Genomic DNA, 24,096 nt, shown 5'->3' with positions numbered 1-24,096 from the left:
ATATGTAATGCCAAGGGAATCATCTTGAATGTGTGTGCTGGTAACCCTAGCAGTTACCATGAGTCACATACCTGGCACACCTCTCAAGTGTAGCAGATGTTTCCTATGGGAGATATCCCACAGGATCATTTATTGGGGGATGCAGGCTACGCACTGGGACCGTGGCTGATGGCACCCATCAGAAATGCACACACACCCACAGAAGAAAGCCATAATGAGGCCCACACTCAAACCAGAAATGTCATAGAGCATGGGTTTCAGCTGCTGAAGTCATGGTTCTGGTGCCAAGATACATCTGGGACAGCCCTGCAATACAATCCAAAGACATGTACAGAAATCTTCACAGTATGTGCCATGCTACATAACATAATCCTGAGGAAACAACTCCAGCAGGATCAACAAAGGGAAGGGGCACACATCCAACACCAATGCCAAGGTCACCACAGTCACAGGCAAATGAAGAATCAAATGGAAACTACCAGCTGCTATGGTTGTAGGCAGACATAGGCATGCTGAACATGCCCTTGTATTGGCTAAGAGACAATGCATAGCACACTCACTCACCACCTAGGGGCCTAAAACCTTCCTCCTACTCACATGCATATATTAACATTGATGCCAGCCAACTCACACAGCCTTTATCTCCCCATGCATTGGCTGTGTACTGCTTGCATCAGACAGAGTCAGCCCTGAAGTAACACTGTGGCAACTGCTGCATTTACAAAGTAAGTTCTGAACCTGGAGTATCCTGTTTAATAATATTATGGAATATATTTGTATTTCATCATTTGGTACAGCAAGCAATTAAAGGTGGGAGATTTATACAGAAATTACCTTAACATGTGACAGCAGAGACTTATTTGACTTATATGTGTCCATTAGTAAGTAGTAGGCCTCAGGAAACAAAGATTCACCCAGTCATACCTCTCAAAAGTACTGATGATCACAATATGCCCTCAGTTTAGCATCATAAATTTGTATTGGAAAATCATTTAAGAGAGAAGTTAGAAAGTAATGATACACATTGCAGTTTCTGACTTCACAACCCTCACATGATCAAACAACAGGCAGGATGCAAAACAAGGAAAGTAACAAGAACAACATATCCTTGTTTATGCCTTTGCAATAACTTACCTTTGCTCCCCCCAAAGAAACAGTCCATTCTTCTTTGTGCCATAACAGTAGCTCACCTTTCCTCATCCCAAAAGAACAGTCTATGATTGTTTATGCCATAACAGTAACTCAGCTTTGTTCCTCCTCAAAAGAACAGTGTACGCTTGTATGTGCCATAACAGTAACTCACCTTTGCTCCCTCCAAAAGAGCATTCTATGCATGTTTATGTCATTCAACCTGCCCTTCAGTTGTTGGCAACTCCATATCATATTATTCTCAATTAACATCCTCACACATTTTAAGGCCAATGATATAGAATGGCTTACATACTGCATGTGTCAGAGTACTGGTCAGATAACTGATGATTTTAATTTATTTATTTATTTATTTCCAGTTTGATAACTGGGGAAGTCCACTGGGCCCGAAAGCCTGTTTTCAGTGGAGGCCCGGGGAGAAAAGCTCCACGATAATACATTACATACAAAAACACAGCAGAAAAGCTCTAAACTAATACATTACACACAAAAACATACTCTGTTCTAATAGCATAATACTTTAACAATTTCCAAACAAGAATGAGGTGCTTTGGGCACTATGCATAAGAAAATGATAGTAATTATAAAAATAAAATAAAATATTAATGCAACTGTAAAGTTAGTAAAGTAGGAAAGGAAAAGGAAATTATAGATAGAGTTTGAATGCAAGAGCAGGGAAGCATGGGAGAAACGGAGAAGAAGCAAAGAAATTAAAGGAAAGGTGTCCAGAAGAGGATAGAAAAAGAACAGATAAACTAATGTTCATTTTGTGATTGAGTCCAGGAGAACACCTTGAGAAAAAGGCAAAAGATTTAAAGGTGAGAGTAAGCATACAAGTGGGCAGTGGGATGAAAAATGGATGAGAGCACTTGAAGGAAAATAAAGGGTTTAATCAGGGAGGAAGGAGGAGATAATGAAGAAGAGAGAGGGGAGCTAGGGAGAGTGTCAGAAAAAGGGGAACCGGGAGGGGGATGGAACTCGGATATATTGAGATCTAGGTAGGAAGTATACAATTACATTTCCAATTTTGGAAGAGGTGAGAATGGAGAAGAGATTTAAAGTATTCATAGTTTGTAGTGGCTCTTAGAAGGGGAGGAAGTGAGTTCCATTTTTTTGCTATAGTATAGGAAAGTAGGAGCTGGCCAGGGGGTCGTTTGGGTTTGTATACTGAAATAAGATTTTGGTGGCTAGATCTTAGGGGCCTTGGAGGAGTGTATATGGTTAAGATATTAGATAATGCTGGGAAAGCAGTGGGTTTAAAGATTAGTTTGTGTGCAGTAGTAAGTTGGAGGAAATTGAGTTGATTAGGGAGTTCTAGCCATTGAAGACTATGGAGGCAGATGCAGTGGTGTGTAGAATGAGCGGAGTTAGTAGCGAATTTGGCAATTTTGTAGTAGCAACTTTCAAGTTTTGAGGAGATAGAAGTGGAGAGATTAGATAGAAGAGGAGCACCATACAGTAGAGAAGGGAGAAGGAAGGTAGTGGCGAGAGTTTGTCTTGAAGATGGAGTAAGAAAGTTTGCATTTCTATAAAGCAAACCGAGCTTCTGGTGAGTTTTCTTTATGTTTAGTTGAATATGATTATTAAATTTCAGGTGTTCATCAATGGTTACTCCGAGTAATTTAGCACTGCTAACAACTTCTATTGAGGACTGGGAGAGGCTGGAAATTATGAAGGATGACTTATCAAGAGTCAGAGCTTTTGAGGGGGAGAAGAGAATGATGTGGGATGATTGACCAAGAAACACAGAAAGGTAAGACAGCTGTATATTTTCAAGCAATAATCATAACTGGTTGTATGATCACTAAGTGCACTATGTCCTAATATAATAAATTTAAATCCAAGAAAACAGTTGAGTCCAAACAGGTTGTGCAAACTTTTATTCCATAAAACAGGTAAAATAGTGATAAAACTGTGAGCGCTTTTGGGATAACCCTTCATCAGACAATGAAACAGCTTTCATGAATCTAAGTTATTATTAATTATCACATGTAAACTACAAAGTCTTAGGTTAGCAACATTGTACAACAAATGTCAACAGTTTCAAACTTCAGTAAAGTGTCTAATAGCCCTTGCTTTTCTTTCAGAGGATGAAGTTATACCTGCTTTTAATTTATTAAAGCAGTCTTTCCCCTGTAGAAGGTCAGGGTCTGTTAAAATACTTTTCTGATTGGTGCCTTTTAGGTAAACCTAGAAAGTTTTTAACTCGAACAACTACATTTGTGAGATTTCCCCCACTGTTTCCTAAAGAATTTTGGAACATGTCACAGTTAAATGTGCAATGTTTACCTCAAACTCAAAATAGCATTGTGATAATGTTGCTCATTTCCATATCATTATACAGTCAATAGGACATGATCCCTACCATGCAGTTTTGCCTGATTTTTACAATACAGCTATCTGTGGCTCTGATTCAACCTCATCCTGCATGTCACTGATCACTGAACAGTTTTGCCTAATGCATTGCACTATTCATTTCTAAGTCCTGGCATCAGTGTTTTGCACATATTTGTATGCCTTTTAAACAGATGGCACAGTGGTGCAGTAGTAGTACTGTCACCTCACAGCAAGAGGTTCTCTGGTTCAATTCTTGGTTGTGGTGCCTTCTCTGTAGAGTCTGAATGTCCTCCCTGCATTCATGTGGGTTTCCTCTGGGTGCTCCAGTTTCCTCCCACATTATAAAGACGTGTCTGGAGCATTTCACCCTGGAACTCCACTGAAAATTGGCTTTGTTCCAAGTCGGACTTTCCCCGTTAACAAATGTTAAATAAATAAAAGTATCTTAGATTTTAAAAAAATTGCTAATACTCCATATAATGTTGGACATAGTATCATTTGATGTTGTTTTAAGCAACTTTTAAACAAAAATAATATGGATATATTAGAAAGAGGCTATAAAGATAGTGATATCATCCCATATTTAAGAGATAACTCAGCTCATCCATACTACAAAGAAGTCTCAAATGTGCATATGATGAAACACAACACGGATGGAATAGCGTTCTCAATATTATATACTGAAGACGAGGAACCATAAAAGATGTCACATTGGGATATTTTGATGGCAGACACACAAATAAAAGGGATTATAGGTGAACAACCACGTTTTAGGTACAGAAATAAGAAAACCTAAAGAATATCTTATGTGATAGAAGATATTGTCTAGCATCTTGATAATCTGTTAGGAGGTATGAGAAGGTGTGGGGCATGTAATTTTGTATGTATGTTGATCTGGATAATAAATTCACACATCCAGTAACTAAATACACATATAAACATGCCAGGCATGTGAGTCATTCTATGTTGGAAAACCAATAGGTACTGAACAGGTACACTTGGATATAAGAGGTGGGATGTTAAAAGTTATACTGGGATGTTAAAAGTAGAGAAAATAACTGGATAATTAAACCAGTCAAACCATATCTTAAAATGAGAAAGCTTAGAACTCACAAATGAATTTATATAGTGTATACATAACTCATTTACGCTAGGGGATATTAATAATAAATACACAAGGCACTTAATGAATGAAATGTTTTACATTTTTATATGTATTTATATGTTTTATAGGTTTTACATGTGTTTTAATGTATAGTCGGATGTTTGTTTTAAGTGAGTTTTTATAAAATGAGATGGTGCTTTAAATCGATTTGAAGAATGCATAGATTCCCGCCTTCTATGGTATTTAAATGTGACTATACTTTTATTTGATTGTCTGAGTCTGAAAACTCTTTAATAAATTATTTGTTCAGATAACTGAACTGTTTGCATTTGTAACTTTTAAACAAAATTGTTAATTTTAAATTGTTCTTTTTTAAGTGAACATTTATTTTCTTTTCGGTGTATTAATTTGAATCTTTCTTTATTTTAATTTATTGACCAGGAAGGTCTGACTAGTTTTGATACTTCAGGGAGAAAAGCTCCTGAAATTTAATAAGTACAGTGAATTATTTATTTATTTATTTACATTTGTTGACCAGGATAGTCCAACTAGATGTATGTCCATTTTCAGCAGAGGCCAAGGGAGAAAAGCTCCAATATAATAATACACATTGAACATTTAGTAAATGCTAATTTCAAGCAGATTACAGTCATAAGCAATACCGGCATTTAGCACATATAGTACTAACTTATTATACACACTTTACAAAACATAACATTATTTTCAAAGTTATATATACATACCATTACATTCAGGTTTAAGACACATTGAACAACAGTTATACAATTGACCCTTCCTGTTGAAGGTAAGGCACCTTAGTAATAGTGAGGTCACTAGTCGGAGTTGGTGCAAGGACATATCCAATGAGTTTTGAAGTACTTCTTGAGTTTGTTTTTAAATTGAGTTAATGAGGGTTCTAGGGTCAAGTCAGCTAGGAGTCTTTTCCATGTTTTTCCAACAGAGTGTGCAAACAGAGAGTCCCCAGCTCAATAGTTGGATTTGTATATTTGAACTAGGAGTCTAGTGGATGATCTCAGTGGGTGGGTGCTGGTGTGGGGGCTGATAATATTTTTTAGTGCAGGTGTATTTTCTGGTTGGTAAAGGACTTTATATGCCACTATTAGCTAGTTAAACTGCAGTAGGCTAAGCAGTTCAAGCCATTCTAGGTGGTTTAGGTTGTGACAGTGGTGTGTCCAGTAGGCTGTGCCAGTAGTCAATCTGGCAATGTGGTTATAGCAGGATGATAGTTTATTAAGATCTGTTTTGTTTATATTGGAGAATAGAGGTGAGGCATAGAGAAGAGTTGATAGTAGATGGGAATGAGCAATTGCAGTTCTAGCAAGTAGGGCAAGGAAAGGTTTGATTCTGTAAAGAGAGCCAAGTTTTTTATTAATGGTTTTGATAGTTTGATTTGTATGCACATCAAACTTCAGGTTATCAACTATGACACCCAGTAGTTTAGTTTGGGCTTCTGGGGTGATGATAGTGCTATTGTTAGCGGTTATGTTGAAGGATGACAAGGGGGTCCTGCGTGTTGGGGAGAAGAGGACCAGCTTAGTTTTGTTGGGCGTTTAGGATTAGATGTTGATTGGAGAGCCATTTTTCCACTGTATTGAAGGTATTTTGGGTTAATGTGAATAAAGTAGCTGGTGAGGTGTCAGAACAAATCAAGGTGGAGTCATCCGCATATCGAATTTATGTAGCATCTGGGATGACTGAATGAAGGTCGTTGATAAAGATAGAGAAAAGAAGGGGTCTTAGTATTGAGCCCTGGGGGACTCCTAATGTGATGGGTAGGCGATATGATAGCTTGTCCTGCCATAGGACTGCCTGTTGCCTGCCCTGCAGGTAGGATTGAAACCACTGGAGTGCATGGTTGTTTAAGGAGAAGACCTTCAAAGTATTTATAAGCATTTTGTGATCAACCATGTCAAAAGCCTTGGATAAATCTAGAAAGAGTGCTGAGGATAGTTTGTTATTATTGCAGTTGTAGCTAATGACATTAGAGAAAGAGAGGAGGGCAGAAGTAGTACTGTGGTGTAGCTTAAAGCCATGCTGAAAGTTGGACAACAGCTTTTTCTGTGTGAGGTAGTGCATGAGCTGTATGTGTATACACTTCTCCATAATTTTAGCTAGAGGTGACAGAATAGCTATGGGTCTAAAGTCTGACAGTTCAGTGGAACTGCCTCCTTTATGGAGAGGTATGACATGGGAGATTTTCCATATAGTGGGTACAATAGTGGGTACAGTAGCTTCAGCTATAGCTCTGTTGATCAAGATTGAGATGGGGTATGCTATGGTGTCAGCAGTCTTTTGCAGATAGTCTGCTGGGAGGAGGTCGCCAGCCAGGGTGGTGGGTCTTAGTTTCTTAAGTAGGGCATGAATAAGTTGAGTAGGAACAGGTTGGAAGGTAAAGTATGTTTGGGTACTGGGTGTGGCTGCATTAGAATTAGAGCCATTGGGAGAGAGTTGGTTGGCTAGAGACTGGATAGTCTCTCTGAAGAAGCTGCTGAAGTTATTAGCAATGTCTACTGGGGATTTTTGTTGGGAAGCTGACGGGGGTGGAGTGGCGGCTTGGCCTGCGTGCAGTAGTTTGTTTATTCCTGCCCAGAACATTTGAGGTTTGTTTTGGTGTTTTTTGCAGTATTTGGTAGTAGTGGTTCTTTTTGTCTAAGGTTATGGAATTTTTGGTGTCATTCATTAGTTGTCTGAATCTTAGTTGATCAAGTGGGGCTTTTGTTTTTCGGTAGGTGGCCCATGCTTTGTTTCTGAGTGAAATTTTGAATTTGGTATCTTTAGAAAGGCATGGTGCAATATTAACTTTGGTTCTAATAGAGTGTCTGGGAGCATGGGAGTTTAGAATAGTAGGGAATTTCGTGTTAAAGTACAATACTGATTCATCTAGGGGGAGACGTTTTAGTACTGACCAGTTGCATGCCTTAAGTTCATTTTAAAACTTGGTGAGAATAAAATTCTTGTTGTTTTGTAATGTTCTATAGGTGGGTTGGTAGGAGCAGTCTACTTTGAGCTTGATTACATAGGTGAGACAGTGGTCACTTAGGTCATCAGGCAAAATTCCTGATTTATAGGATTGAAGATGGGTATTGACGAGTATCCAGTCTAGGGTACTTTCCTTGTTATTGGGTTTTCCTGTCCTGGTGGGGGAGGTTATGATTTGAGTAAATCCATAGAGGTTTATGTGGGTCATGGGGGTTTCAGAAGAGCAAGTTTTCCAGTCAATGTTGAAATCCTTTCTGTGTTCCTCCATGGGGAATTGTAGAAACAGATAATATTTTTGTTTTTATTAATTTGTAGTTTTGAGATAAGAATTTCAGCATTATTGAACTGGGGTGGTTGTTGGGTGTCTATGCTGACAGATAGGATAGACCTGTAAAGTATGGCTACACCACCACCATTTCTGGTGGCATGGTCTAGTCAAAACATATTGTACCTTGGTGACAGAATCTCATGGTCCTTGGTGGCAGGCTTTAGCCACGTTTCTGTTAGGCATAATATATCTGGAGAATGAACAGCTAAGAGGGCATGCAGGTGCTGAGTTTTGTTATTTATGCTCCTAATGTTTAGATGGCAGGCCAGCAGTGAGTTATGAGGTCTATTTGTTGGAACTATGGTGGTAGGGGATATAGTGGGGGGATTAGAGTCAACAGGTGGGGATAGACCAGGGTTTGGGTGGATGTCACCATCCTTTGCGAGGTTGTAGTATATCCTGAGTATGAGTTTTAAGATTTTAAATAAAGTTTTGTAATAGTGTCTAGTTTTATGACTAATGTAACCAGGTCTAGTAAGATGGTAGTATTTAGGGGTTAAGGAGGTAAGCATGAGGGGAGTGAGTAAGGGTGCATTATTATCTGTTGTAGATGGGGTGGATGTCTGGAATTTAGGGTAGTGGAAACCTGGGTGTCCCTGACATTCGTAGGTATTTAGGAGATATGGGATGAGTAAAAGTGGTAGAAGTAGCATTAATAAAACTATTTTGGGTGATAGCATACCTACTGAATGAGACTTGAAACTTAGGCAAAAGGAATAGTTGAGTTGGAGGACTGGTGCTATCAGGTTGAGGGTGGTGCTGTTGAGTGATAAGTTGTTACTGATTGGTTTAAAAAGGTGAGGTGTGGTCTAGTAACAATAAATGTAGCAGCACCAGGGGCAGGAGGGATTTGAGGGCTGGGTGGGATGCTTAGGGAGCCCGAGCGAAGCAAGGGCAAGCGGAGAAAGGATGATCCAAGAAATCAACCAATGCCAGTACTAAGTTGTAGCAGTTTAACCTGTTTGAGGAAAGAGTGTGGTGGGGGAAAAGAGAAGGCAGTAGGAGTGGTTAGAGGGATACCTTGATTGACTCAAGACTGATTGACTCAAGACACCACACCAGAGGTAAGTTGAATGTAAGGGCCTAAAATCTCACTTGGCACTTTAATGTTACTTGCACTCAGCACTTTAATTTTATTTATGTTTAGCAGGAAAGACAGACCAACAGTATACAATTTTGAGGATTTTTACAAGGGTTACTTGTTCAAATGTCAGGCAAGTAAGTAAAACATTCAGCAGGAATCTATGTCTGAGTGTTAGAATGCCAGAAAGGTACAAGGTATACCTGTACAAATTAGGGTCAGAGAGACAAATGTAAGAGTCAATGTACTTTAGTTACAGGGGAAGGAGGCAAACACTCAAGTAGAAAAGAGTCCTATGGCTGACCAAAATGGTGACTTGCTTAATTACACAGCACTGTAAGAGAAAGCTTAACAAATGCTTTTTATATGTGTAAAAATCAAAAGGAATACAAACTGCACCGACTGCTGTTTATTAACAAAGCTCACAACAAGCTCCAAAATAATAAGCGCTTTCACCATATATAAATCAATGGCTTCTTCAGAGTAAAAGGAGCATTACATCACAAACACTTATAAATACTTTCACATTCAAATACACCTATCATACACCTTAATTAATTAAATATGTTAATTAAGCCAATACATTCCAAATGTAAAAAGCTATATAAAAAAATATATTACCTAAAGCTAATATATAAATGAAAATAAAATAAATCAATCAAATTAATACACATTGTAGGGCCAACCCATTACATTTATCATTTGACTACATATTATTTGTATACTGTTGTCAAAATATATACAATACCTATTTAGAATAAATACCTCAAACAATACACACAAACACTGTTTGTATAACATTAAATAGCTATAGCTCTCTGTTTAAGCATTGGCATGATTGAAATGTGGTCATTGAGCCCCGGAAAAGATGTGGCATTAAAAATGACTTGCCATTTATATTCTAGGGACTCAATTTTAACATTGTCATCGCCCCTCTCTTTCACTCTCTAATACCTGATCAATCACAAAGAAGATGAACTTTTTAAAAAGTTTTAAAATTTGGACATTTGATGGAGTGTGCATACAAGGCATTGTGACTGTCTTTATTTCTAATAGGCCTTAGATGTTCTGCAATCCTTTCTCTCAACTTATGAGTAGCTTTTCCTACATAAAAGCCTGAGCATGTTGTACATGTTGCCAAATAGACCACCATTTTGGAATTACAACAACATCTACCTGGGCAGGGGATTGTCCTATTGTACCCCCAAACTGTGAAATAGGGTCCATCATTAATGAATTTGCAGAATCTACATGCCCCACATTTATACATATGCAAGTATGTATGTTCTGTCTTATGCTCTTCCAATAGGTTTTTAATATTTCTCCCTCTAGAAAATATTACACGTGGCATCTGTCCTAACTCATTTTTTATTTCAGTATCAAAGGACAAGTCCCATGCTCTCCTAATGATCTCTATAACCTGTGATGTCTGATGATTATACTTCAAAACAAGTGCTCTAGAGTCAGAGGTCCCAGTTCGTTTGCCAAAGGTTTCACCCATCCCATTCAAAATGGGTGTGAATGATGTGTCCCTTTTGCCCATCACCTCATTTCTAACTGCTATCAAGAGTTTCAAGGGATATCCCCGGGCTCGGAACATTCCTATCAGATTATACATCTCTTCCTGATAGGTATTGTTGTTACTGACCAAATGGGACATTCGAACCATCTGTCCCTTGACCACACTCCTATGTTGGAAAGGGGGATGGCAACCTGAAAAATGGAAAAGTGAATTGCTATAGGTTTCCTTCCTAAAAACTTAGCTTTCTAGCCCTTCCAATGTCTTAGTAAGTTTCAAATCTAAAAATCTGTAACCTACTCTGATTAAGTGCTGGGAGAAACAGTTTTTGTTTTGGTGGCTAATTGCAATCCTGTAGACACCATTATGCAGGAGCTGCAGTATGCTAGTGTAGGTAAATGTGAAGTTCAACTAGGAAAAGAGAAAAGCAGAGATTATAGGTTAAGCATTAAGGCCGCAACAGGCAGTTATTTTATAATAGTACATTCAGAAAGGTTTGGGTGGTAAAGTAGCACATTTCAGAATGGACTAGGATTTATAGCTTAGAAACCTAAGCAAGAGAGCAATGCAGTAAATAACAAACACTTGCCAGATTTTAAAGATATACCAGAAAAACTAAATCAATTGTTCACAATTGTACAACTGGAAAATTGTTAGTAAAAGCAAGTCAGGTATAGTTAGTATAAGTTATTCAGGTCATAAAAGCACTTCTTTTATGTGTGTGTGCAATTTAAACATTAAAAACATATGCAGTAAGTAGTAGCTCTGATTATACACTTTCTCTAGGTACAGGTTCAGTTTAAACACAATTACCACATAAATTCAGTAAAGTCACTAGCTACTTATAGAGCCTCTACAACAAAAATAGAGCAGTCTGTGCAGTATCAGAATTTAGCATCAGGTCATTCAGTTACACATAAAAACAGTAAAACATCCATAACAACTGCATAGAGTTACAAGTATCATAAAACATTTCACAGTCACTGACATTGTACAATGAAGTTGCTAAACAAGGAACAGTATGCAATAATTAATACAAGATATTCAAAGTCAAAAAGAAGGATCACGCACAGTAAGCTATCAACAAGTAATGAGCCATTTTGTGTAGGCAAATACAATCAAGAGTTAATGGATATCATGTCTACTTCTACTACTGAATCTCCACCCTGTGTTTCCCTACTTTCTGATACAAAGACAGGGAGAGCTTTAACAATATGCTCTATTAAATGTTATGAGGCAATATTTCACGTCTGTTATTATTTGCATCATTTTAATTGTTATAATTAATCACTGGCATCAGTCATATGACAAGGGTCACTCTTAGCATTACTACCTCTTAGTGTGCTACACATTCCCATACCACATCACAAATTATCTGTTTTTTCTCCTGATTTATACTTAAATATTGCATCGTATTAGCCACATACTTGTTTTCTGAATGTTATTGCAGACATTAGGTGAAATTACTGTGGGAGAAAATAGGAAATTAGCACAGAGAATCTACTAATGTGACACCTGTTTCTAAGTAAGCCTGAGATCACAGGTTACTTAAGTGACCTGCTTAGGGTTATATGATGTGTATAGTTGGAGCAACAGAACTAGTACTCAACACCACGGCTTGCAACTCATTGCATTCAGTCACTTTTAATGCTGTCTCTACCAATTATAGAACACTAATGAATTAGTCCTTAAACTGCTTATATCAGTTCATAGGATCATAGGAAGTTACTAGGCTATTAGCCATGAGGCCCTTACAAGCCAAGCCAAGAATTTAGCCCATGTACCAACAAGTCAGCATCTGATGCCACTGTTAATATACAAGCACTATCTGTTTATCTTTTCCACAGCAAAAGGCTGCTTACACATTCTTACTGTCAGGTAGATGGCTAGTGTCACTGATGTCTCAGAAACAGTAATACCAAAAAACATAAAACAGATGTGCACACATTCTTATCTTTTAATTATTTCATGCCTGTGCTCCTTCTGTTTTCTTAGGAGGCACCATGTTTCCTTCTTACTCAGTAAATTATAAAACCAGAGGGGTATTCACAGGGACATCTGTGAAAGTAACAGTGATTTCTCTTGGTTAGCAAAAGAGGTTAATTTGGGTACTGCAGTGTATATCAGTATTAACAGGTCCAAAAATAAGATTTTTTTTAAGTTCAGGACATTTTATTTTAGGGTGTGACTTAATTGTTTGCCTGAAAAATATTTTTTTTTGGGGGGGTGGCAAAAAACTTTAATAGTTATGGCTTTTTTTTTTACCCTATTAAGCTATGAAATAAAATAATTTTAACAGGTGTTACTTAGAGTGCTTCTATAGGTTCATAGGCTCATAGGTAGGTACTAGGCTATCTACCCAAGGGCATTTATAAGCCTAGCCATAATGTGTTGGCTTTCGCCTCCCTTTTAAATTAGCTTCCTGTGCCTCTGTCTAGCAGGGCCATTGAAGTGATCCCAGGGGTAAATTTATGATTTCCTATCCACTCATCAAGATTTCTCTTTAAGAGAGTCAGTGAGGGGCTCTGCCTAACATAAATTGGGATTCTGTTCCAGAGCAAAGTCTCTGGGACAGAAATCTGTCCCTCCAGCATGTCCTGTTTATTGTTGTGCTGAGGTTTAACTCGCTGGAGCATGTGGCTCTAAGAGATTTGGTTTTCTTGAGGTGGAGCATGTCCATTAATTCCAGGTTGGACATGGCCTTGTACGTCAGGCAGAGATCACCTCTGAGCAGGCGGTAAGCAACTGAGTAGAGCTGGAGTTTCTTTAGACAAGCTACATAGGGCAGCTGTTTGAGACCCACGATCCTCTTGGTGTGGTCTTTCTGGCTGTTGCAGGTGTCGAGTAAGGTACATTCCAAATGAGGCATTGTACTCTATTATGGGCCTAATGAGTGATGAGTAGAGGGGCACGATGGCCTCTCTTGATCTAGATGTGAACCCTTTCATGATTAGGTGGGCTACATAGAAGGATTTTCTAACCACCTTGGCAATGTGATTATCAAAGGAGAGGTTGCTATCTACCTGGGTCCCCAGATCCCTAATTACATCTTCCATACTTAGTGGATTACCACCTATATGATAATTCATGGGCACTTTGTTTTTCCCAAAGGGGAGGACTATGCACTTTTTGGCATTTAGCTTGAGGCCATGGTTCTGACACCAGGTATTTGTCTCCGTGAGACCCTTCTGGAGGATGTCTGTGTCAGCCGGAGAATCGATTATGGCCCCCAGATTGCAGTCATCAGCAAACTTGATCAGCCATAGTCCTCCCGTGCTTGCCTGTAACTGAGAAGTATATACTGAACAGGAAGTGTCCTAGGACTGAGCCCTGTGGGACACCACTTGTAACTGGTTTAGAGTCAGACATGGCACCCGCAATGCTGACCATGTGAGTTCTATCTGTGAGCCAGTTGGCAACCTATCTAGTGACATAGTGGTTAATGTTCAAGCTGGTGAGCTTATCTATGATGCCAGATTGGGGAATGGTGTCGAAGGCCTTAGCGAGGTCCAGGTAGACTGTGTGGACTACCTTTCCCTCATCTATGGCCTTTGTAACTGTTTCAAAAAAGTCAACTAGGTTTAGGAGGCAGGATCTGCCTTTAACAAAGCTGACTTGGGTAGGGTCCAGTCTCTGGAGGTTTCCAATGTCTTTGTTTATGAGTTCCATGATGATGCGCTCCATAGCTTTGCAGACCAGGCTAGTCAGGCTTCTAGGGCGATAGTTCCCAGGATCTGTTGTGGCACCACCTTTGTGGAGTGGGATAACTGTTACTGTATGCCATTCCTTAGGTACATAGTCTGTGGTAAGGCTAAGTTTGAACAGTGAATTTAGGTGAGGGTTTAGTTCATTTTGGAGCTCGTGTAAAGACGCAGCCTGGGATACCATCCAGTCCCATTGATGCTGTGTTTTTGGCTTTGGAGAGGGCTGTTTTCACCTGTGTGTCTGTGATGTCTGGGGCTCTACATTCTTCTGGGATGGACACAGGCCCTTTTGGGGGTGGGGGTGGTAAAGTTTGCACTGAACCTGTCGGCCAGGATGTTGCAATGTCAGTTGGTTCAGTGCATTTTTTGCCATTTTGTACTAACTCAGAGCAGATCTGAGAGTTGCCACCTAGGTTCTTGACATAGCTAAAGAAGGCTTTGTGACTATCTTTAGAGTCTTTGGCATTTTTTCTTTCAAAACTAGCCTTGGATGATTTTATGAGGGATCGTTGTTTCTTGCTAATACTGATCAGGGATGCCTTTCCCTTTTGGGGTTTTGCTCTATCAGGTAATAGTTTCCTCCTTCTGTTGTATAGCTTATTTATGGCCAGGGACCACCAGACTGGTTTTCTCTTTTTGGAGGAGTGAGTCTTGGTTTTACTTGGGATGGCTCAATCCATGCATTCCTGTAGGTGCTCATAGAATGCATTTGTAAAGGATTCTGCAGTTTGGGCAGCATTATCCTTTAGCAAGGGGGCTTTGAAACTTTCCACCTCGGTCTTGAGAAATGTGAAGTTTGCTCTTGAAAAGTTTTTCACAGTGGTTTCCTTGACTGGGGGTGAAATCGGGATGTGGATGTCCAGTGTGATTAGTTTATGGTCTGATCTTACCCGCGAGGGGTTTACCTCTGGTGTGGAACAGTGATCCCCCCAGTTGGTGATGATCAGGTCCAATATGTTATCACCTCTTGTGGGTGTGGTGACCAGTTGTTCCAGGGCATTTGAGTTTATAAATTCTAGGAAGCATTGGCCAAAGGAGATTGTACTTGAGTAGTTTTCCCAGTCAGTGTTTGGGTAGTTGAAATCACCCAGTATCATGGTGTTTGGTAGGATCTTCATATTTTCCAATGTTCTCAGGAATGTTGAGTGGTGGTCCTGAAACATGGTGGGTAATCTGTAGCAAGCTACGATCTGAAAAGCAGCTTTGCCCACTGTTAGTTGCACATGGATGGTCTCCGAGGCCTCGTGCTGTGCTACCAACCTGGAGGTTTGGGTATCCCTTATGAAGATGGATACACCCCCTCCTTTTGTATTTCAGTCTGAGTTCTGGGGCTGAAAGGTATGGTACAAGTTGTAGCCTGGTAGTGCTGGGGTGCTCTCTGGAGCCTTGAACCAGGTTTCTGTTACTGCACAGATATCAATTTTTTCCATGCTGAGGAGTGACTCAAGTGAGTGCATTTTGAGGTTTCAACTTCTGGCATTGAGTAGCATTACCCTCAGTTTTTGGTTACTTGTGTTGTTTATGGAGGTGGGTTTGTCTTTTGAGCCTTGCCTAAAAAAGGCACTATGGGGGTGGCAAGAGCCTTGGCCAGTATTTGGAAGCCTAAGGGTGACAGGTGCATTTCTTCTGCTCATATCCTGTGCTAATATACAAGCACTATCTGTTCATTTTTTCCAGAGCAAAAGGCTGCATACACATTCTTACTGTCAGGTATATGGCTAGTGTCACTGATGTCTCAGAAACAGTAATACCAAAAAGCATAAAACAGATACATTTGTCCAAAATTAACAGCACACATTTTTTCCTAAACCACATTTACTATTGCTCTCAGATAAAGTTATGCATATTGCGTGATATCTGTAATAGTTTAAGCATTCAATTACTAAAAATTTAAATTTTAAAGAAGACAAACTTGCACTCTATGTTTTTCAGTTCATTATCCCAGTATATTAAATGCTTTTTGCTTATGCTCTTATAATGTTCCTTAGTAGAGGTTTGTTTTAGAAGACATGTTAAAACATTCATTAATGGCTCAGTGTCTGAAGATGGCAGGACAGGGGTGAGTGGAAGTGAGCAGCTTATACCAGCTCACACATCCTGGGTGGATGGATATGGTGACTTGGCTATTTGTTCCCACAAAAAAGATACCTGAACTTTCATAATAGCTGTCAGACTGAGGATATGGGATTGACAATGCCAAGTTGGGAATAATAGCCCTCATGTAGAATAAATATGTGGGAACATGCACAAACATTTGAGAGAGTATAGGATATCCCTTTAGTGACACAGGTTGCACACATCAGCCATCAGGGATAGGGTTAAAGTCCTCAAAAAGAAAATTATAGTGGCCATTTGTATGATGGCGTATGAGATCAGCTGTAACCCAAGGGTGAAGGAGGACTCATCCGTTTTGAAACCTGATGAGCAGCAGACAGTGGAGAGAAAAAATAAATAAACAAACAAAACACATCTAGTAAATACTTCATTCTCCACCTATTTCAAAATGCAGTAATCCAATTTCAGTTTTAGCTATTAGACTTTTCCCATTTCTGCTACACTGTATTTTCTAGTACTACTTGCAGGAGTCCTTTTTCTTCACCCGTAATCCTTATTACGGAAATATTTATTGTTTCACTCTTCCACAACAAATCCCATATCATGCTTTATTTCCCCTGGACATTTATTTCTTTTTCCTCGTTTTCATTATTTGTACATCATAGGACTGTAATGTAGCTTCCACGGGGCACAGATGCAATTAGTATTTTTCCCCATATGCCTCACTATAGCTTTGAACTATGCATTCAGATATAATACTAAGCACGCTGAGGTAAGATATTATCTATTTATCATGGAGTTATCATTTTTAGTTCCTTTGGCTAATGCTATAGCTTAGTAATGTTCACATATGCTCTCTTTGGATTGTACTTTTATTCTCTTAAGGAGTTACTGTTTAGAAAAAAGTGTATGCATTAATTTCACTGCAGCTGAGAATTCTGGGGCACATATTCTCTATGTGTAAGCCACATACTAAAGCAGGTGAACAATGTATGCATGCAAACTACATATTCAGAAACATGAACATGCCTGTACACTGGTAGATTATACGAGATTTTTGACATTCTGCACAGCTATATATGCACAACGTAAAGCATTAGCTGGTTAACTGAAGCTGTCTGCTCTTGTGATATTGAATAACCTTTGTTTCTGCATTTAGTAAAAATCTCCTGAGGCTTTCATGAGTTCAGTCTTCAGTTAGAAAACCTAAACTGTCATAATGACAACATCAAAATTTGAGAACAACATAATTTTTCGGACGACTGCTCTTTGCAATCAGAATATTCATGTTGGCATTATTTTTGTGAAATTCAGATAATCCTGCATATGTAAAATAGGCATGAAAAGACCTTGGACTGGTCAAACTGTGTCCTGACCTGTCAAGGTGCATTGATCATCCGACATGCTGATGCTTATATATGACATAAATGGACACAGCCGGAAGGAAATCTATAATTTTTATCTGTCTTTTTCAGCTGTCATGTCATTCTTACGGTGTGTTATATGGGGATGGATGAATTGAATAATCTGCAACACAGCCACAGTTTGTGTTTAGTTTACCTCCAAGAGTGCAGAACTTGCATACCTGCTGATTTGAGCCGCTGATGCCATTAACCAGTTTTCTCATCCTTCATATCTATAAACTGTAAGTAATGCGAAGAACAACAGGATGAGAATTAGTCACTGCTTCAGAGAGCACCTACTTTCTGTGTTGACCTGCTGTTTACCCAAGAGGAATAAAATCAAACTGAAAGGACGGTATCCTCCAGTGATACTTATAAGTGCACCGCATTAAAGGCTGAGCTCAGTGGGCATGTTGATGATAAGTCAATCATCAGGACAGTAAAGCAGTAAATCATGAATCCTCACGCATCTTCTGTCTTTCTCTCTTTCTCAGGCCACAGGTACTCACTACTGCAAAAAGGCCAAGAAAAACAATCAATCTCTGGCTACAGGCCATGAAGTTCCCCTATTTCCATTCTATTATCAAAGGCTCGGTTTCTCAGTCATCAAGAATTTCTGGATCTCGGAGATTCAGACAAAATTATTGTGGAGTCACTTTGTCAGAAGAAGGTTAGCTGTGCAGAGTTACACCTGATTCAATGTAACAGTATTTCCTCTATCCTTAAGAAATCTCTTTGCATATAATTATTGTGACTTCCTGTTGTATATCTGGCATATTTCATTCCTAGTGCCTTCCCTACATTTAAACCTTAATAAACATACACTAGGATAAAATACATTTGCAACTTTTACTACTTTATCACAAAGGCTAACATTATCCAGTTTCTCTTACATCATTATTTCATAATTACTATTAAACTAATTGCCAAAAGCTATTAATAGTGTTCAAATAAATGTGCATGTTACATTCAAAATGATATTCAAAACATTAGATACTTCCATTGTAAAGAAAGTGCATGTGTTTTAATGTCTGTATGTATGGGGTAGGGGGAGGGGTGTTGCATTTTGCTGCAGTTAATAATGACTAGTGTAAGGGTTTGCATTACAGATTTTACTGAAGGGAAAGCACATTAAATTGCTATTCGTTCCAGTATTGTGCCATCCTCCTGAAATTTTACTCACCTAAACTACTGAGATATGACCTTAAAAAGTAAAATTCAATCTTGTCCATCCTATCTGTTAAGGTTTGTTCAGATGTCTTGGTCAAATCTGTGTATCGTACCAGCATAATTAGGTAGAACTTAGATCTAAAGTGGGTTTGTTCCAGTGCATTCTGACAGTTGAAACAATTTCCCTATGCTCTAGAGTGAGTCCAGTCACAGGATTTTAGATGTATACCTCCCCAGTGGACATCACTATTATCTGTGCATTAAATGGTTCTGCTTCATTGGGAGCCAATCATATATTCATCTGTGTACCTAAATGTTCTTGTATGAGTTGTTGTCATTAATTCTTAGGTAACAAACAGAAAGCATTCAAAATGTCAGCAACTTCTGGATCTAAGAGTGCTTCTCTAAAGAGTAGTTGGTCCACTTGGTCACTCCTGAAACTGATTACGATAAACTGGTGTCACTCTTCCCAAAAATTAATGGAAGACTCAAGAGTGGCATCACATTTAGAATTCATGATGAAAGTTAGACAGACTGAAAAAAAAGCAAATAGTGGAACTAAAGTTGTTGAAACATCAGGAGCACCGGCCATCCACATGGAAATGTGTTGAAGGAAGCTGCAGCCCTAAAAGCTAGGAAGTAACTGAGCTTTTTGTATCTATAAAGGTATCATTAAAACAGATTCTGGCTGAAATTCAAGAGGTCATTACTAATCCACTTTTATATAAAAATCATATAAAAGGGTTTTGTATTTTAATTGTTTTTTTTGTTTTGTTTTTTTGTTTGTTTGTTTTTTGAATATTGCAAAAGTGAACTACTTTGAACTCTTGCTTTTCCAAGAAGCAAACCCTGGCACAATCCTTCTATGGTGGCTTTACAACCACACCCCTTCTCTCTGTCTCTCTCCCTCTCTCTCTCTGTCTCCTCCTCACTACTCAGGTTATGTAATAACTTCAGTATTTAACTGAAAGCATATTATGTTAATGTTCTCCCCAGGCCTCTACTGAAAATGGGATATTATCTCAGTCAGACTTTCCTGGTAAACAAATGTCAAACAAATAAAAGTAAAATAACTCTACAACAGAAGGAGGAAACTTATGTGGAATAAGGTGAAGTCCCAAGACTGGAAAAACTCCCTTATCAGCCTCAACAAAAAGTTGAAATCCTTCATCAAATCCTCTAAAGCTAGCTATGAAAACAGAATTGCAGCAGATAGTAAAGACAACCACAAGGGCTTCTATAGGTATGTAAAGAATCTCCACAGCAATACCCAGATCTGCTCTGAGCTACTGCACAATGGCACCAACTATACTGACCCATCAGATATTGCCAATATACCTGCCAACAGATTCAGTGCCAACTTTACCCCCCTCTCTCTCCCAGCAAAGGACCAATCACAATACCAGTAGATTGCCAGGCACCCAGTATTACTGCTGCACAGGTTAAAACAGCACTGCCCAAGGCCAAGAATACAGCTTCTATGGGACCTGACAATATCCCTGGCTGTATTCTACATGAACTACAGAGTGAACTGGCACCTCACCTGTGTGCCCTGTTCAATCACAGCCTCACCTCATGATTTGTCCCTACCGAATGGTGCACTGCTACAGTCATCCCTCTCGACAAAGGAGGAGCGACTACAGACCCTGAGAACTACTGCCCCATTAGCCTGACGAGTCTGATATGCAAAGCTATGGAACGCATCATCATTTATTTATTTATTATTATTTATTTATTTATTTATATTTGTTGACCGGGAGTATCCAACTGGACGTAGATCCATTTTCAGCAGAGGCCGGGGAGAAGAGCTCCACAGTTAAAATAAACAGACAGTAGTTACATTGGATTACATAGCGATTAACAATTTGATTAACATAGCAATTAATTACAAACATATTTACAGATGAAGAACGTAGTACATCAGTAGACAACTAGAATCTTTATCTGCGAAGTACATAACAGACATTAACAAATGATACAATAAGAAGTTCCTGCTGTATAATAAGTACAAGGCTTATGAGCATCTGAGCTTGCTATAATCAAGGTAGTTAATGGGGTGGAAAGAAAGGTAGTGGTCGGATGGGGTGGGTGATATTAGAGTGGGAGTTGCAAGGGCATAGCCAGCATGTTTTTAGGTGCACTTTTAGTAAAGTTTTGAAGTGGGTGCATGATGCTATGGAGGTAATTGTGGGTGGGAGGGAGTTCCATAATTTGGCTATGGCACAAGAGAATAGTTCTTCACCAGCAGAGTTATTGGCTTTAGTGACCTGCAAGTGATTTTTGTTGCTGGATCTTAGTGGTCTGGTGGTGCGATAGGGTTGGAGTAGATTCTGGAAGGATGGGACATTTAGTGGATGGTTTACTAGTTTGTGGGCGAGTGAGAGTTGATACCATTGAAGGAGGTGAGGGAGTTCAAGCCAGCCCAGTTCAGCAAGTGAGAGACAGTGGTGACTATGGCAGGATGCCCCTGTGGTGAATTTGGCGATTTTGTTGTAGCAGGTCTCTAGCTTGTTTAGATCACATTGCCTTTGATTGGTATATATTGGAGAGGTTCATGTGGCATTAAATGTGAACGAAACGCGTAAAAAGGTTTTTTCTTGGCTAATTATTCCTTCATTACCGTGTGGCTTGGCTGTTTTTACTTGGTTACTGCTGGTCTGTTTGTGTCACAAATATATTGGAGAGGCATAAAGTAGGGTGGAGATAAGGTGGGAATTTGCTATTGAAATCTTTGCTGCTTTGATGAGAAGTTGCTTATTTCTGTATAACGCTCCTAGTTTTTTGTGGACTTTTTTTATGGTCATGGATATGTGAATTTTACTTTATAGTCTATTTCCACTCTTAGCAATTTGGTGTGCTCAGTTGGGTATATAGTGATGTTGTCTTTTGCTGTAATGTTAAAGTGAGAGTTCTTTTGAGTATGTTTGGTGATTTGGAAGATGAGTAGTTTAGTTTTGTTTGGGCTGAGTATTAATTGGGCATCGGATAACCAAGTTTTAACAGAGGAAAAGGTTTCCTGTGTGTCTATTTGCAGCTTGGGTAGGGACTGGGCTGAGCAGATGATGGTTGAGTCATCTGCGTATTGTATGAGTGTGCCATGTTTGGTGGCAGAGGCTAGATTATTGGTGAAAACAGAGAAGAGTAGGGGTCCAGGGATAGATCCTTGGGGAACCCCTATGGAGACAGGTAGTTGGGGAGATATGTCATTCTGCCATACAATGGATTGTTGGAGGTCAGACAGGTAACTCTGAAACCTGTTGGTGACTGATTGAGAGAAGGATAGGTTATTGAGGACAGAGATGAGTTGTTTGTGTAGGGCCATGTCAAATGCTTTAGATAGGTCTAGGAAAGTAGCAGAGGAGTGATAGCCATTGTTTTTATGCTGAAGGATAGTGTTAGCAAAGGAGAGTAAGGCAGTGGTGGTGCTATAGTTTGGTCAGAAATCATGCTGAGTATTGGAAAGGAAGTTGTTAGTAAGAAGGTATTCTGAGACCTGAGTGTATGCATCTCTCTAGTATTTTGGAGAGTGGAGAGAGAATAGCTATGGGGCGGTAACTGGTTAGTTCTGTGGAGGGGCCGCCTTTGTGGAGGGGAATTATATGTGATACTTTCCACAGTGTGGGAACGTAACTTTCTGACAGAGATCGGTTAATCAAGATGGATACTGGGTAGGCCAGAGCATCAGCTGCGATTTGTAGGTATTCACTTGGGAGGTTGTCTGCTGCTAATTTGGTGGGCTTAAGTTTGGTTAAGAGTTTTTTTATGCTGGAGGTAGGTACAGGAGAAAAAGAGAAGGTAGTGGGGAGATTACTAGTTGAAGGTGTGGGTTGGAGGGGAAGGGGGTTGTGTTGTTTAGCTAGTGATAGTATGGTTTGTGTGAAGTGTGTGTGTTGAAAGAGGTAGCAATATTTTCGGAGGAGTGAGTGATGTTAGGAGGAGGGGTACTGACGTTATCTGGGTGGAGGATGGAGTTTATGGAGGACCAGAATTATTTGGGGCTGTGTTGGAATGAGTCTAGGGCAGACTGATAGTATTGGAATTTGTCCTGTTTCATTAGCTTTTTGACTCTATTGCGTAGTTCTAGGAATTTCTGTCTAGTTGAGGGGGTTTTGGTTTTGTGCCAGTGCTCCCAGGCTTTATCTCTGTTTTTCATTTCTGACTTATTGGTTTTCTGTAGCCATGGGAAGGGTTTTGCTTTGTTTCTGGAAAGTCTTATGGTGGCATGGTAATTAAGGATGCTCAGGAAGGTAGTATTAAAAAATTCAACTGTGTCATCAAGACTGAGGTACTTTAGAGGATGCCAGTTACATTCTTTGAGGGATGAGATGAATGTGAGTGGTTTAAAGTTTAGTTTTTTACGTATTTGATGGTAGATGACAGGTTTAGCCTGGTATAGGTATTTTCTGAGTAGGAATGTTGGGTAGTGATCACTGAGGTTATCTGATAAGCAGCCTGTTATATATGACTGGGGGCTCTTACTGACTAGTATTCAGTCCAGGGTAGTGGGCTTGCTGGAATTTTTATTTATCCTGGTTGGCGACTGGACTAGTTGGATGAAGCCATGAAGGTTTACATGATGGGTTGGATGGTTGCCAGAACAGGATTGCCAGTCAATATTGAAATCACCTAAAATTATAGTTTCTTGGGGGAGATGGTGGGTAGACCAGCTGAGGAGGTTTTCTAGTGGAGGGATGTTTTGGCCAGGTGGGAAGTAGCGTCCAATTATGTTAATGGTTTTGTTTTGGTTTATTTTGAGGTTGGTATATACTATTTCTTCATTGCCTATTTGTGAAGCTGATGACTTTAAGATCTGGATGTTTAGATGCTATTTAAATATTATAGCTACACCGCCTCCTTTCTTGTTTAGCCGGTCTACTCTTAGTATTCCATAACTGGTAGGGAGTATTTGCTCACTGGTAATGTGAGGTTTTAGCCAGGATTCTGTCAGGATGACTATATCTGGGGAGTACAAGTCTATGGTGGCATGGAATTCATGGACTTTGTTGGATATACTTCTAATATTTAGGCTTAGTAGACAGAAGTCACCTGGCTTTCTATTGGCTGTGATATGGGAGAAGTTGTGGTTTCTAGTCTGATTATCATTGGATTATCATGGACGTAATAAACAAGGATATAGGGAATCTCCAAACTCTGGATCCCACACAGTTTGGTTTTGTGAAGGGTAGATCAAGCCTGCTCAACCTGGTCAACTTCTTTGAGTCAGTCACCAGAGCTGTTGATGAAG

Source organism: Protopterus annectens, chromosome 4.part1 (genome assembly GCF_019279795.1).
Source record: "Protopterus annectens isolate FY-2018-M chromosome 4.part1, PAN1.0, whole genome shotgun sequence".
Taxonomy (NCBI): Eukaryota; Metazoa; Chordata; order Ceratodontiformes; family Protopteridae; genus Protopterus; species Protopterus annectens.
The sequence above is the reverse complement of the archived record's forward strand: the minus strand, read 5'-3'. Positions refer to the sequence as shown.